General features: G+C 30.7%; 1 protein-coding gene across 2 annotated transcripts in view; it reads right to left on the bottom strand.

Moving 5' to 3' along the window:
* The window catches only part of LOC118179744 (uncharacterized), a 49,560-nt gene extending 32,490 nt beyond the window's left edge, over positions 1-17,070 (bottom strand). For both annotated transcript variants that reach the window (XM_085819779.1, XM_085819780.1), the window contains exon 1: positions 16,904-17,070. The gene's annotated coding sequence lies outside the window, so the exon portion shown is untranslated. The remainder of the gene's footprint in view (positions 1-16,903) is intronic.
* Between the last annotated feature and the right edge of the window lie 1,235 nt (positions 17,071-18,305).

Here is an 18,305-nt window from a genome sequence, read left to right as displayed (position 1 = left end):
TAATTTAAAAATAAGTAAAAACTAATAAAATGAAAAATAAATTTTTACTATATCGCAAATAAAAAATTGCCGCCTCAAAAGGCTTGCGCCCTGGGGCTATAGCCCATTTAGCCCTGTGGTTAGGGCGGCACTGATCAGTAGCTGATTTACCAAATGGGCTGAATCGTCAAATTTGAATTCTTTACTTAAACCACTGCTGTTATCTTTCTTAATTTTTCTTTCGAATAAACTTATTTGATCAGTTTTGTGATTACAAACCTACCTAATGATGCTTTGTTTAAGCTGCGCTGGAGTGTAATAATTTTGGGGAAAATTGTACAATTGCCTTTATATTTTAAGTTATGAAATTATAAGGTGAACCTGCAGTTTTTAATACAACAAATAAAGAAGCCAAAGGCAAAAACTGCCACTATATAAAGCCTTGTATTGCTCCAGATATGTGTCTATCCACCTGGTAAGTCACAGGCGACCAATATCTTTGATGGTCATCGACGATCTTTTGCTTAATTTTTCCGCTTTGCTCCAAACCAGTCACCTATGGCTTGACCGCCAGTGATCATAACCGCCCCCCATGCCAGTGATCATAACCGCCCACTGACTAACAGCTTTGATGAGTACCAATTTTGAATAATTGGCCATTCGACTTAAGTAAACTTACTACACTAGCTCATCTGATTACCTACGTATCTCAGTCGGGGGTCGTTTCTACCAGTGACAGAGATCTGTACGGCTAACTGTCTTGGCTGTAAGGGCTTAAACTATATGAACCTGATTCCTAATTACCACCTATCTAGGCAGGTATCTTGATGGTACAGGCAGTATTAAACATCAGTTCCTCTATCACCTCACATAGTCTTTAGACGTCAGCACATCCACCAAGTCACTAAAAGTATCGCTTAGTGAGCTGGAGAGTTCCGCCTTACTTAAAATAGTTAAAGCTTGGCAAAGCATCCAGCCAGAGTTTCCGTGAAAGTCCTTCGTGAAACATTTTTCAAATTTTACTGATATTAACCTCCGATTGGCATTGGTAACTTATAAGCTGATCGCTAATGATCATCCACCTATAGGTCACCGGTAGTGACTTACTTCTGAACGCCTGGTGAACTCCTGGTGTTCTTCAGTTTTATCTAAACCTATTGCACCAACCTTCGACAATTATCTACGCATTTATCGCCAGTATTTATCGGTTTTGAACCAATATTATTAATGGGCTTTGTACGATTTCAATTAAAAATTTTCCAGTTTAATTTTAGCATAAAATTCCACAAAATTTCATTGCACTGCCTTATACCAATGACCTATGGGTTGATCATCGGCGACTTCACAATTGCTTGGAACCGACGATTAACGCCCAGGCAAAATAATGAATAACCAGCAGTTTTAACTTTTCGAGCAGTGCTGGATGTAATAAAAATAATTAAAGGCAAAGAATGAAATAATTTTCTACATGTAAGTATAAATTTATTTGCAAATTTATGCATACCTTAAAATTGCTTCTAAAACGTAAATATTTAATCATAATCTTAATTTTAGACATCAGGCAGCTCATGTACAAAAGATCCCAACTCCCAACAACTTGAAGCGAGTAGGCTGGTTGAGGTTTTAGCAGTGATTAAATTATTGTTGCCTGTTGATCATGCCAATGATGATCATTATGTTTATCGACGGGTCAAACTGCTTCTATCCCTGTTTCTGAAGGTTATTTTTTATGAAAACGCTAAGTTTTTCGCTTCATGTTCAAGAGGATTGTGAAAGAAATTTGGATTAAAAAAATCTGTGCAGTTAAATCTGATTTTAGTTTTTCAAGGTTTTGCAATCAGTTTGCTAAAAAGTGTTTCAGAGTGAAAATAATGTTTGTTTGATATGACAAATCTTCGCAATTAAAGGCAGATTTGTATGGCTTAAGTTAAGAAGATCTAATCTCATAAATTTCCAAACAAAACTACGAATATATATGACACTAATATTACCTGATTTACTTTATGCGAGTGAAACATGGACTTTAAATAAAAACATATAATGCTCACTGGACATGTTTGAGAGAAAATTCCCTAAAGCAATTTTTAGCCCAATATATGGAGAGAGATGTTAGAGAGCATGATATAACTTTGAACTGTCCAGGTTTTTATAGGCAACCATAAATAATACAAGTCATCCATAGTAATAGATTAAGAAGGCTGGGCCATGTTTGGAGATGCCCGGAAGATAATCCCACTAAGATCTTGACATTTGAAAAACCTGAGAGATCGCGAGCTAAAGGAAGAACACAGACTAGATAGGAGACTAGACAGAACACAGACTAGATAGAGCTAAAGGAAGAACACAGATTAGATAACGTTGAAGACTTAAATGCTTTGAAAAGTAAAAACTGGAGAGGGATCGCTGCACACAGAAGGCGCTGGGGGGAGCGCCTGGTTGAGGCAGCCAAGGCCTGTAAGGATAAGCCAAGGCCTGGTAAGACAGCCAAGGCCTGGTAAGGCAGCCAAGGCCTGTAAGTAAGCCAAGGCCTGTAATTGTTGTGCTTGTGAAGAAGGAAAGTACGGTTAAATTCTTTGTTTCGACATTTGTTACCCAACAGAAATTATTTTTTAATAAATGAAAAAATATATTTTATGTTTCGTAAGTTATTATTTCTTTCTATATTTTTCTGAGGTATCCGTCTGTTGCTAGTTATTTGCTACTATATTTATGAGTCGAAGCTTTCCTGGATTATTTGTGTGGGCAGTCGTTGAGACTATAAAAATCTGTAAATGATGAATGACGTATTATATGGGACTGTAGAAGGTCTATACAAACACTTTTTTAAAGAAAGTGAGCATAGGTTAGTTCATTTTATTACAAAAAAATCGCCAAGGCCATCCTAAAGAACAATCTAATGAGCTCACATTCTGCACTGGGAAAGATACATATACCCTATACAGAGAGAGTGTTCAGTCTCTGGAACTGATACGAATTGATACGAAGACAAACTATAATACCAGAATTTACTGTACTCTCACCATCGTTTACTAATTTTGTGCCCAGAAATCGAGAGGGAGATTTATAATTGGAATATATTCCGGAGAACAATAATTACAGTAAGAACAGAACAAATGGAAAGGAGCCATGGAAAAATTACAGGTGACTATCACAATACTATTTCTTTAAAAGAATTGAATTAGATATTTGAATTTCATATTGTCTTGCTAACTTAGAAAAGGGTCATAGTAATGTTTAATCTGTTAGAAAGTTTAATAGTTTGTTTTGAAATATTTTTAAATGTTTTATACTGTAAAATAGGACGTATTCAGATTAGGATTAACAACCCAAACGAAAAGAATTTTTTTATCATTTTAATATCACACATTATTATTCGAAATTTTGCTAATTTTATAAAGAAATAAATAGTTCCGCATTTTATGTATATAATGAACAAATACTGAGAATCGTAATGTAATTTTATCTTAAATTTTACATATAAAAGCAATTAATTTTCTCATAAATATAGAATTTGAATAATACTGCTTAACGTATATGTGAAAGAAAGAAGAGTTATAGTTAAAAGAATGTCATAAACCATTGGACTTTTTTAATGTAAAAGTGTGGAAATGTATGAACTTGTCATGAAAGTCAATGAAAGGGAAAACTTATTAAATTTGGCAAAAATTATTAAAATTAGGAAAAGCCATTGAGGAAAGCAATTTATTGTCTCATTCGTATTTAAATTGTATGTTTATTACTACTTTTTTTCCCAGATTGAACAAAACATGTTCGTATTATTAATAAATGAAAATTTCGTATTCTTCACATTTATTGTTAGTAAGAGCACTGAAATTTGTTTATAAAATGTATCTAAACAAAATTAAATGTAAAGGAACAAAACTGTTGAAGAAAAGTTTTTAAATAAAATTTAACAGTTTTATACATTTGTGAACTATTAAAAAATTCTGGTGAACACTGAGTGACGATAATTAGTTTTATACTTCGCAGAAAACATTTCTAGTAACTTTTATTTCTTATTAGTCATGTATATAAGCCTGCGATTTAATGTTTCGGATGTAATATGCTTAATAAAAAGAATACAAGAATATTCCCTGAAGCATAAACACGTGACTTAATATCACAACCCGTTATTTCTCCTCAGAAAATTTAATGGAAACTAAACTTCACCCTAAATGCTAAATTGTTCAATTTGTTCAAAAGCAAAGCGATATTTTAGCTCAATTATGCCTTCTAGAGAAACAAAGATCTTCTCTTATGGTATGTAATTTCTGATGGAGAGATTTCTCTTAAGTCTCAACAGGTTGGCCGTTTCCCACATAGATGGACTCCGATAGCCTCTTCACACCAATTTCAACTTTATCGTTGGTTTTAGGAGCAAGATGAGCTACGAAGAACCTTACGATTTTGAGGAATTGCATTAAATTGATTTTGTTTTCTTTACCGTTTAACATGAATGTTTACTTCCTTCATAACGTTGCATTTTCCAATCGTTTTGTTGTTGGCGTCTCTTGAATTATGCAGTTTTTCCAGAACCCTCTTAACTTAAGAAAGCAGCCTATGATTGCTATTTCTTCTAAATTACGTAAGTATGCTAATGCAAGTGTATTTTGGGGGATTACATAAAAATGGGTTGCAGAGATAGTTTTTAATATCTAATAGTGCCACGTAATACTACCGAATATTAAAAAGCGTAAAACATTAACTATGGAATCGAAATGATAGGTAAAAGCCAAATGAACGATATATATAATTTAAATACTCACAGATACTTCATAATGTACAACAGTACTTTATGAAGGCATGCAGGTGCCAATGTTATGCATTCATTGCACAATGCAATATAAAAATTGTTTCATAATTCTTTGATTTTTGATATTTTTCATAATTCTTCCATTTGATCTAAAAAGCACTATAATATATTTAACTTTTTGTATCAGGCAAATTTAATTGTGTTTGCTTGCATAAGAGAAAGCTAGTTTTACAACATTTATTGTGTCAGGCAAGCAAGTTTTAACATGAGAAAAATAAAGTTTATGTATTGCTAGTCCTAAAAATAGGAATTATTCAGTTTTTCTAGCTTTTTGTCTGAATGCATATACATATATCCATAAACTTATTCATATATGCTATGCATACATACTAATACAAACACATGCATATGTATACATAGTGTCCACGGAAGTCCTTACACGCTCTTTGGTTTCGCAGCCATTGATCGTAGACATATATTGTCAGTTACAAAAATGTTTTAAATAGCGTAAATTTTCATGTTTTGCCATTTTTTTAATTTTAAAATTTAATTTTGTTTAAGTTCCGGAATCTAACTTTTTATACGCTCTTACGGTCACTATGCTTAGGAAAATTTTGCACTTATTATGGAAAAAAATACGAAATGTATAACTACCATACCGCACAAATTTAAATTATTTCATTTTAAATTTCGGGATCATATTTATTTCAAAGTTGAGAGAGAAATAATAAGAACGTAACTTTTAAGTTATCTGAAACTTGTAATCCAAACTCTAAAGTTAGTAATTTAAGGTCCTCTTTGTCTAAATACGCCTTCTCGAAGAGGATTTATGTAAAGGGTTTTTCTTTAAATATTTGAAAAAGTCTCTAATCTAATTTAATATTGTTCATTGGCAGAACTTATAAGAATAAAATTCAATCCTTAGCATTAATTATACGTAAGCTTACGCAGTGAGGGTTTTATTTAATAGCAATGGAATATACTTTCAAAAATTCCACATAAGCAATATCAAAACTCACAGAATATTCTAATCATACTCTCTTGTAAAAATATTTTTTTTTTATATTTACCAAAACTAGCTTTATTGAGCTCCTAACATCATTAATCTTTCACTCTTAAAATAATGAACATGAAAGCAGATTAATATCACACAAATTCTAAGAGTTATAAATAAAAAGGAAAATAGCAATATATTTTGCAATAAAAGACACCGCTTATCTCAATAAATTATTCATTACGGTAAACATATTCTCCTCATTCAGGTATGAATCATGCTGAAGAATCGTTACGAGTGATCCTTTTTTGTTCAAGGACAAACCTACATTTCGCAACAATCTTTCAGATGGAATAAAATACGTAAAACCTTTTCGAAAGCAAGTTTTATTCTCAGTTATATATTATATATAACCATTTAGCAAACAAGAATCAAGCTTTAAACACTTAGACCAAAATACAATCTCAGTTAAGTATTCTTTCACTCTATGTTAAACCATCACAATGAATGAAATTTTACACAAAAATGAATCTCATACCTGCTGTGTAACTGCTTCACACTAAAGCCAAGGACACTGGATTAATCCTTCGAAATTGTTCATATCAGCAGAAAAGTTAGAAGAAAAAATTAAGCTCGGCTTTCGGTAAGAAGTTTTAAATTTTTGAGGCTTCGGGCCCAATGTTGGGCTGCCAGCTTGTAACTAGAGGTCCATGTAAACTTTACATTTAACAAAGCAAATTAAATTAAATAAAAACACTACATGGAAGAATTGCATGTCAAAAGTAATAAAAGTAACTTAAAGCAATTACTCTTGGATAAGAGGAAAAGTTATGTCCATGAAAAAAATCTGTCAAATTTTTTAACTAATGGTCGAGATGTTAGATGTTTCAAAATTTTTTTTGACTGTTGCCATTTACCGTTAGGTTATAGTATTATAAAGAGTAAAAAAAAATTCTAAATGTAAGTATAGGAAACGGAGAACCATATGTAATGTTAGATTCAGTAATTTTTAAAAAATCCATTTTTTTTAAATTGAAGAGCGTTAAACATGAATATTTTCGTCCTACATTTTTATAATAAGAAATGCATGTCTACGAACAATGGTTGCGAAATAAAGGCCTGGTAAAGATTTTGTGGACACGCTGTATATACACACATATACACATATTATGCACGTCAGTTAAATGTGCTTGTGTTCTTAAGTACTTAAATTACACGTGTTTTTCTTATTTACAACAAATATTAAAGGAAAATATAATAAAGCTTGCTTTTCTGCTTCTGAAAACTCTTCACGAAATTGTTACGTATATAATAATTAATAAGGAATGAAAATGAATGGATATTTTCCACTAAAAATTAAAGAATACATTTGGTTAGAATTTTATGCCAATTTTCATGAATACACTTTTTATTAAATAATTAAAGAAAATTATCTTACGTAATAATTTGCAAAAGTTATTTAATTAGAAGGATTTCTTTCCTTTAACACACGTAAGATTTTCATTTACACTGCATTGTAATTATTAACATTTATCACAGTTTGATGTAATAATAATTATATTAACTTTAAAAAATCCCACATCACATAGCTGGCAATCGTAGTGCTGAAGCAAATGCAAAACTAAGGAAATAAGTAAATAATTTAGATTTCTGAACAAAAATATTATCTAAATTTGTAATAATACCTTCATTCTGCTTCAGAGTAATTTTATCATTATTACGTAATAGACATAGAAAAGAAATTAGCATTCCAAAGAACAGCTTCTCATTTAAAAATTTTGAAACAATTTAGAGTATTAAAAAAGGACACTACAGCAAAAATATAACATATGACGTTACAAACATGTTTCATTAACGATAATAAAATTAGAAATATTCAAAAACAGTTATCAGATTGATACATTACAAATTAAAATATTTTAATCTAGATGAATTAGATACTCAATCAAAAGAAATGAAGTAAAGGTGTTAGTTATTAAAAAGGAAGATTTATGGATTCAAATTCACTTAGTTTGTTAATGAATAACTAATTGACTAAATTTGAATTATGAATTAAATCCCCATTCATTGCCTCAGATTACCCTGAGCCCTAGGCGTGAGGGCGCATAAAAGATAAGGTTCTTACATTTTGCAATATCGGCGAGTGCGATTAGATGATAAATACTGTTACTAGATACTTTTCTTTCTTTTAGAAATTTCCGGCCATCAATTTCTGATGCATCATTATGTCCTCGGATTTTATTTTGACGGGAGATGATTTTGCATATTGAAAAAAATATATCTCCTTCGAACTTTAATAGAATTTTTTTAAAATAATATTTATATGTAAAATTTCTGAACTTAGAAAATTTAAGTACGCTGTACTTTCAAAGTTTATATTCCAACTGCCTATTGTCATTTTTGAAATTGGAAGTTCAGTCTGAAAAAGTTTCCAAAATTTTAGGAAAAATTTCTTTTATTTGTAGCAAAAAATACTTTTCTTAAGATAATAAATGAACATTTGAGACAATTTGCGATTTATATGAGCGACGCTGAAACCTGCATCAGACGCCTGTAAAATTGCTTTCTTTTTAATAACACAACCCCTGTTAAAAAACCGAATTTACATTTACTCGAGAAATAACGGGTGCTGTATTTTAGGTGTACCAGGATTGTGTTCTCAACACATACTCAATGGTATGTCTGTAATAAGCTTTTGAAACGTTTCCTCTGAATTAAAGAAAAATAAAAGCATTTCTGTTGTTGAGTACCTCGTGAATATTAAAACAGAGAAGATGAATCTTAGAGAAATTTTCAGAAATAATGATTTTTGGAAAATTTTGAGGAGACAATTCTAATAAACGTTTCAAGAAACTCTAAATCTTTATGAATAATTAATGAAAAATATTTTAACTGAAGAAAATTTAAATCGTTTTTTAAAAAATCGAATATTAATAAATAAACCAAATCATTTTTGTGAAGTGATATTTAAAGCATTCCGATATATATTACAGCAAGAACTGTGCTATTACTGCATTGAAAATTTATAACTAATTACAATACGGTAATAGCACAGTTCTTGCTGTGCTATTAAATTTTAAAAACGTCATTCTTAAATCCATATTTAAATCGATCATACAAAGGTAAGCAAAATTCAGATTTCTACAGTCTGAGTGATAAAAGTCAAGGAAAGGTTTTAATATTAAATCTGACACTTGGAAGCAAACTTCAGAACAATTACTGTTACATAATTTTGATTATGTTAAATATTCATGACAGTACATAGTTTCTTACAGTTGTAGTCTTGCATTAGTTTATTACAGTTGTAGTCTTGCAAAGACAGTGTTTACAGGAACTGAAACCAAGAATAACAACTAATCGCTAAATTTTAACTGAGGTTTTATTTGTAGTATGGTAAATCGTTTATAACTACTACTACTGTCTAAATTAAGCATCAAAAATAAAATAGCATCAAAAATAATTTAGCACTGACCATGTTTAGGTACTAAATAGCTAACTTATCTGTTTGAAGTGTTATTAGAGTTGTCCTTTTTTAAGCAATGTTTTCTGGCTTCATTTAAAGTGAAAAATCTAAAATGAAGAATCGATAAAATTCATTCAAATATAATTTTAAAAATATATTTTGATTAACTGAGAAATGTTTCAGAATCTTTATATGTTGTACTTTTCCTAGAAGTAACCTCACTGAATAATAATTAAATAATTGGTACAGATAATTAATTTTAATTTAAAATCCATTTGCAAACTCACACAAAAAACTAAATATCTATTTACATATTTTATGAAATTGACAATGAATATACACTTTAAGAAGTTTGTAGGGTTATTATTATTTTAATTAACCAGTTACTATGGTTTACGCTTTTACTATAACTTCACTTTTCCGTTTCCTCAACGTAAATGTAATTGAGTTAGAGACTATTTAAAAGCAGGGTTTTTGGACTGTAAGCCAGAGTGTGTTTCTGCCTCTTGAGGTCACCTTACTGGGTTTCGCCAGCTTTGACACTTCGACTTTGCATAATTGGTGCCGACATTTAATTACTGTGAGAAGCTCTGAGATAACTCAGAATTAAAGTAAATTTCGTAGTCTTCGACTGCTATGCTTAGTTTAAATTTGAATTCGACTCTTACTTTAAGTTACATCGCCACAAATGGTCCTTTTCTTATCTACGACGAGAAGTGTGTTTATATTCAAGTTCTGTTTTAATAAAAAGATTATTATAAAGACTCTTTAGGACTCTGTAGTTAATTTCAGAGACACAGTAGTAATTCTTTCTACGTCTGTTAAGAGTTCGGATTCTAGTTTATGCTACGAAAAAAAAAGGTAAATTCTATACGTTATCTTCATTTCACCTTCTCTCAAGTGTATGTTTAACTTGAACACTTTGACTTTTAAATCAACTTATCAAAGTTTAAAATTTTTAGCAACTGTATTTATTTATATTTTTCTCAAACACTGATTAATACATTGGTATTTACTGTTTGATCCAAATGCTAAGAGAAACCTATTGTTTGTATGGAATTTTAAAGATTTTTGTATACTTGAGCGAAGAATGTTCATTCAAAGTATATCTCAAGTTAAAAAATATAAGTGGACAGGTCTTCGAAATTCAATGTTAATGGTTGAATTTATTAATTACAGAAAAGCCTGAGGAGGGCTATCTACCTAAGAGGAAAGATGCCTTCGTGGATTTGACTGTCTAAGGGAAACTGTTCCGTTTACACGCTACACGTGGGGAAAGCACCCATGCAGCCGGCCCGCTCGCCGTGATTCGAACCTCGGACCGAACTATTAGTGTTCAGTGACTTTACCCCTCGACCGCTGATGAGGCGGTTGTATTTGTCAAAAAGCAGTATTGAGACATAAATGGACAGATTGTTAAAGGACTGCATTTACTTAACAAATTACATAGCAATGCATGAGTGGTTATCTTGTTTCATGTGCATTTCAGTTAATTAATTATTCGCAAAGAAAATATTACAATTAATTGTTTCCATATTTACTAATTGTTTAATTACTTAATGCTTTGTAAGGTATGAATAAAAAACTGCCGCACCATGAACGGCAGTTTTTTATTCATATATTACAGTTAGTTAGTTAGTTATTAAGTTATTAAAACCAACACAGTTTTCTAAAGTATTGCGGCAGAAAATACCTTCGATGGTAAATATAAATGCCATTCACATAGTGTAATTCTAAAAATGAAATAATCAAAATTAATCTAAAGATTAAAGATGAAGTAAATGAGACAATATTTAAAAAACTATGAATATCTCTGATGCATAAAATATGGAATATCATGAATAAGGATAAATATTTATAAATATTAATTACATAAACTACCAACATTAAATGACGAATAAGAAAAAGCATTTTATTTAAGATTATATTACAATTACCCTGTAAATTAAGAGGTCTATGCATCCAGTGTATTAATTACTAATATTCTAATAAAAGTATAAAACTTCGAGTATTCTCACGGAAATTCCATTATCTAAAATAATAGTATCTAATTTTTTTTTATCGGTAATCAAATTAAAAATGCTTATGTTTAACATGGCCTCTACATTTAGTTAATAAAATTATTTCAGAATATACTTGAAATTTATTAGTAAAATTGTTCCTAAAGTATAATCATTCAGTTCTGTTAAAATGTTATTTTGTTTTTGTATATATTCCTATTTGTATATATTGTTTTTGTATATAAAATAAAGTAAACCTTTAATTACATATTTCTTCAATAAATTTTTAGAGCAGTAGAATTTTAGTATTTACGATTTTCAAATAAAATACCAAATCTAATTATTTAAATCTTTTAATATTTCAAATATTATACACCAAAAATATACGTATTCTCTACATTCATTGCATAAAACTTTGCTGAGAAAAAGTCAAAGGTTCGTATTTTCGTGAAGCCCAAATTTAGGTTTTCGAATATATTATAGTAAAGTATGCCAAAATCTTAAATTATTCACCCCGGCTAAAATTCGAAGTAGATTTAAAATTCTGCAAAAAACTATTGTTTTTGTAGATGATGGAAGATGATCCTGAGAAACAAGTTATTGATGCGATAATATAGTAAAGACTAAAAAACTAATTGTCTGTAGAACTGTTTGCATTTTGCTCAGCCTAGTTCCTGAACTTGTGCGTGATATTTGCTTCATACAGAGAAGAAAAGCTTTTCTGCAACTCTAATATAGACAGAAAATGCAGTTATTTTAATTTTCCTATGTTAAAGGTAATTTACATAAATATAAATTTTAATGAAAAACGTTAACTAAGCTTAACTTAAATTTCTTAAAATTTATGTTTTTTACTTATTTGTAAAAAGAACAGGAAGTTTTGTAGTCACAAAAAATTTCGGATATCATATTTCAACAGAAATATCCATTTTAATCACTCCCGAACCCATATGAACCATTTTGTTTTGAGTGACATCTCCATGTACGGACAGAATAAAGAACTCTTTTTTCCGAAACGGATTGTAAAATGTACTTAAAATGGACTTCTTTCGCGATGGCTGTACATCCGTACGTATGTATGTATCTTGCCTAACACAAAAACGATAAGCAATAGAGCTTTGAAATTTTATATTATGGGATTCCAATATTCGAAACACTACGCGGTAAACATGTGCAAAACAAATATACAAACTAAACATAAATCTCATGCACAAAATTGAAATTGGCAGTACTAAAAGTATGCTGTGACTTAACTTATATACCTCATTTCATTGTGAGAAAACTTATATACCTCATTTCCTCTAGAAGAAGTCTATACCAGTCTACCTGATCTACCTAAACTCTTCCCTGATATGCTCAATATCATGACTCTTGACAAATGGAAAACCTACCTAAAATGCACACTTTTTCATAACTACATCAAGTTTCAAAATCAACTTTTTAAACAAGTCAGAGGATTGCCAATGGGCTTACATTCCAGCACCTCGATCTGTAATATCTTTTTATTTGTCAAAGAATTTAACTTCCAAAAAATCTACAACCACAAGAGTTAAATTACTACAAACACACCTACAGATATATTGATGACCTTATTACAATTAATAATTTTGGTAAAATTGAACACTCCGAGATTTATCCGAATTGTCTTACACTTAATAAAACTAATAATTCACAAAATAGCATAGACTTTCTAGATCTTCAAATCATTAACTACAAAAAAATTTTACTTTTTGACAAAACAAGAAACTTCAATTTCAATACTAACAAATTAATAAATTGGAACTCCAACATATAGAAAAAAGTAATGTGCAGATACAATAGATTTACAACGCGAAATTTTGCTCCTTATTAAAATTCTCAAAAATAATCTAATACCCATTCAATTTATCAACCATTGCCTTAAAAGAGCAGGCGTTAAATACTCACTCTAAATCATTTAACTGATAGGGATATGATAATTTGTTCCTAAACCTGAGAAGGCGGTATAAGTTGGATGACTATCAGTTGAAGGATTTGTATATAGTGTAATTACTCAATTGTATATATTGTAAAAAGCTAATTGTCTTCAGACTTATGCTGTTACTATGCTGTTACTAAAAAAATGGGGCTATTTCATGACTTTAGTCTGTCTAATAGCTTTTGGACAATGAAAATTCCTTTTTTCCTTTCTTAAATTCTTAATCATTGCGACACGACAATTAGCCAGAAATTAATTAATTTCCATTCACTAGTATTTTAAAAAAAATCTTAGCAGACAGTCTCACTCAGATAAGAACTCCACATAATACATCCCTCAAGAATTCCGAGTCCCACCCACTACCATAAATTACTTCACCCAAGTCTTACCGACTGATATTATTCAAAGCCCTCACTGCCGCTAAGAATTTTCGGACACCCTACACTTATGAGTCAGACACGAAGAGAACACTTTGCCAACTCCCCCACTGGAAAGAATGTAAGTTACTTAATACCTTTTCTGGCCTTTATATCTTCATGTACATTCACTGTTCTTATTATATATTATTTTTTATATTATTTATTATATTATTTTTTATATTATTTTTATATTGTCTTTGATTTGTTTTTACAAAGTTTGCATTATTTATCTTATTTTGTAATCTTCTATGTTTATTTCAACTTTACTTTGAATTCGATTTCATAATGACAATTTCCAATGTTTAATTTTACAAATAATATAGAACTCAAATGCATAAACATGAAGGTGTCGGGGACGGTTACTCGGGTTATTTCGGATTTCTCTACAGAAATTGCTTTTTACTCCAAATTGAATTGACTAAAATGCTTCATAAGAATAAGTTCTTTGAGTATCAGCATTGGATCATAATCCCTTCTATTCGCGGAAATATTTGGCCTGACTAGAATTGCCGTTTTGGCTTTAACTTATAACTCGAGTAAAGACGAAACACCTTCGTATTTACGTATTTTTATCAATTATTGTTCATTGAACGGGAATTGGTTTGTTCCCCTTGAAAAGTCAACTAATTTCCGATCAATGACAATGATTACATGTTTTTAATTTTTCCTTTTACAATTGAAATTTTATTCTTCATGATGATTTAACTCCAGTCCCCGTTAAAACATTATTAATATTTTGCTTTCAAATTACCTCAAAACATCTTTCAAAATATAACTTACCAGTATGGATGCACTCTTTTAAAATAATTCTTCTTTAATTAAACTTAGGAGATAATATAATCAATTAATCAATATTGTTTAGGAAATAAATTATTATTAACTAACTTTGCAGCAATTGCGCAAGTAGTAGTAACTTGTTTTCGCACTAAATGAATTTAACATCATACAACATATATATATATATATACACACACACACACACATATATATATATATATATATATATATATACATATATATATATACTTCCTATGCTTATGTCTGCGGAAGTTTTATACTCATTCTGAAAAGGTAAAATTATGAAAAGTCTGACTTCCGTTCTATAAAACTGATCGGGATATTTAATTTCAAAATATGAACATTTTAATGACATAGTCAACTTGCCTGGAGGAATCGGTTTATTAAGTTAGAATAATTCGAGAAAATAAGTTTAAATAAATAAGTTTAAATAAAAAAAAAACTGTGTATAATTTAAAAGGCCGCACAAGGAAATCATCACACTTTTAGCCCAAAGGACGTTGACCCAGAAGGGCTATTAATTTTGTTTTGGCATTTTGCGTCGATTCACTATAAATGGCGAATCATTTTTTAAATTGTTGCCACTAAATATTAGAGCCCTGTATTATGTTTAAAGAAATTAAATAATGAAGAATCTGCAGAAATTTATGTATGTTTCTCGCACTGTGATAAAACCACGGTACCTAACGCGATCAAATTTTGAATAACGTAATCCTCCTCCAGATATGGGCATATAGAAGGCCCAATTTGGAATTTGTTTTATTATTTATTTTATATTTTGTCAAGACAGTAAAGAATTTTTCATTAACAAACTCAAAAGATTTCAAAGCGAGCAATGGCAACACTCTACAGAGAAAAACTTTATTATCTCCAGCGCGCGAGACTATGTATCGGAAATTCTAAAGATATGCTCATTTTAAAATTATTTTGGGATATTGCTGTTGAATCCAACTTTATGATTTAAGTGCGAAGAACATGATATTTTAATTGAACATTCCGAGATTTATCCGAATTGTCTTACACTTAATAAAATTAATAATTCACAAAATAGCATAGACTTTCTAGATCTTCAAATCATTAACTACAAAAAATTGTACTTTTTGACAAAACAAGAAACTTCAATTTCAGTACTAACGAATTAATAAATTGGAACTCCAACATATCCAAAAAAGTAATGTGCAAATACAATAGATTTACAACGCGAAATTTTGCTCCTTATTAAAATTCTCAAAAATAATCTAATATCCATTCAATTTATCAACCATTGCCTTAAAAGAGCAGGCGTTAAATACTCACTCTAAATCATTTAACTGATAGGGATATGATAATTTGTTCCTAAACCTGAGAAGGCAGTATAAGTTAGATGACTATCAGTTGAAGGATTTGTATATAGTGTAATTAGGTGCTATGATTATGTATATCAGGTGTTATGATTAGTCTCAATCATTTTTCAGATTAAAACGTTTTGCGACCAAATGTTATCGCCATATATTAAAGAAATAATATCAAATATCAAATATATAATTAGCAAATATCAAAATGCATGGAAATACAAATACAAGGCTGTTGTTAACGTTATGTATTAATGTTAAAGAAATAATGTAGCGAATATAAAAATATATGGCAACACTTTCATTTCTATGGGAATTTCTATGGGGGATTCTAAAAATGAGCTATTTTTAAGTATGTTGGGATTTTTTGTTGAAGTTTGTATGATGTAAATGTGAGGAAAAAATAATTAATAAATAAGTTAAAAACACGGAAAGCTAATAATAAAAGGGCAAAAAGACTTGTGCAACTCCTCTTACTAAAAATGCTGAACAATGATATTAGGAACCGAGAAAAGGCTGAAAAAATAGAAAAATGCTTGGCAACACTGTACCGAAAATCTAAATATATGCTGCTTTTGAAAATTTTATTTTTGAACTTTATGTGGCGAAAATGCGCTATTTAATAAAAGTAAAAAAGGAAACAAAAATGTCGTGTTAGCAGGAGTGAGTCCAAGATAAGATTGGTAAATTTGGAGCTCAGTGAGAGGTCGAGAAACCTTATCAAACCCTCTGGTGCGATGTAAATTCTGAATCCTTTGATTTGTTTTTGTTTTTATTTTCTTAAATTTTTCTTTGGGTGGAATAGTTTATTTTTTAATTGCATTATCTATCACAATATCCCTAAAGACTTTCCTTGGAGTTCTAAACTCATTGGGTCTCAGTTAGGAAATATATAAAAACCTTCAAAATACTTAGGAGAAAGACATTTTGTTTCATTATATTTCAGTTTTACATGTTTAAGGCGACGTAAACTCATGCAATAGTAATTACATAGCGCACTATAATTAAGTATCTGTAATTAATTAAAATGCTAGATTCCTTTATGAAGAGGAGAAATTTTAAAGAGTTACTTAAATCAACAACCCGTTCTGTTGTCATGAATATCTCATGTACGATAACTAACTACAAACACTTCCATATTTTGCTAAATCGGGAAAGAAAGAAATATTTCAGGAAAGCAGAATAGTTTTGAAAAATTTAGCAACTTACCTGTCTGAATTATTTCAGTCGTAGCCGTCAAAACAGTCAGCTACAACACTATACGCCCCGTCACGCCGCTATAGCAGATTGAGGGGAACTATTTCCTTCCGCGGGGTTCTTTTGTTACGCACGGCACGCGAATGGGAGCGGGAGGAAAGTGTTGCGTTCCTGGCGGCTGTGTTGTGCGGCACTGGTGTCGGGAATCGTTAGGGGAGTAAGGTAACAGGTTTCGGTTTTCCCACGTGGTGACGTCACAGTGCCAATATACCTACCTGGAGCGTTTCGATTTGTAATCCCGGCTTTTTCACGCGCGTTCTGTCACGTGGTCGCAGATATTTTAGAATTTACATTTTGGGTAGTACAAGAAAATGTTATGGTGGATGAATGACAGCTGTCACCATGTTTTTTTTCTTGTTCTTATTCTTAAGGCTCATTTTGAAATAATACAACGTACACTGTACGTATTGAATTTCATTCACAAATGTAGCTTTTAATTAAATATCTAAAAATTGTAAAAGTTGCTGAAATAGATCATAATGTAGTCTTCAACACTTTCAAAATATCTGGGCCTTTAGAGATAGATTTTAAAATAAACTTTACGACCTTTTAGTTTCCTTAGCTCATTTACCGAGATTAAAAGTACCAAAAACAAAAATCAAGCTCTTATTGCATTTCGATTTGTAACTATGGAACCAATAATATAATTAATTATTTTTTAAATATAATAACGAGTTAAAAGTACAGAAAAATACAAATTTAAAAAAAAACTAACAAAAAAATCTGAAAGCTTTCAGATTTTATATTACGCCCAAAGCGGTGTATTTTCAATGTTTTGTGTGTTACCTTCATTTATTATATAAGATATTTCTCACGCCTTCTTAGCATGCGTTTGTGGTGTAGTGGTCAGCACGCTCGAACGACTAAAACAACTAACATATTATGGATAGTATCCAAATAATCCAGATTAATCTTTAACCCTCCAGGAGTGCAACAGAAGACTTAAAGATAAATTTTGAGCAGAACGATAAACTCAAAGTAGCATGTATCCAGGAACCGTACACAGTACAGAACAATCTGTATGGGTTCCCCACAAAATAAAGGAAATTCTACTCTCGAACAAACGCAAAACCTGCGGCGATTATAGCGGACTCAAATCTACCAGTTCTGGAACTTTTCAGCTCTCCGGAGATTATAGCGCTTGCAATAGGTAGTGACTCAAGATTTATAGTAATCATGGTATACTGTCCTCCATCTCAGGACAATCCTGACATCCCTAGAAAGGTTTATGCAGGATAATAACAACATGACTACAATAATTACCGGAGATTTCAATGCCAAAAGTCCCCTATGGGGCTCACATAATACGGACACACGAGGCCTCAAAGTATGCGAATTCATAGCTAGCACTAGA

The sequence above is a fragment of the Stegodyphus dumicola genome, chromosome 7 (genome assembly GCF_044657685.1).
Source record: "Stegodyphus dumicola isolate Sdum_Otavi_A_Nest chromosome 7, ASM4465768v1".
In the NCBI taxonomy this organism is placed as follows: Eukaryota; Metazoa; Arthropoda; class Arachnida; order Araneae; family Eresidae; genus Stegodyphus; species Stegodyphus dumicola.
The sequence above is the reverse complement of the archived record's forward strand: the minus strand, read 5'-3'. Positions and strand labels throughout refer to the sequence as shown.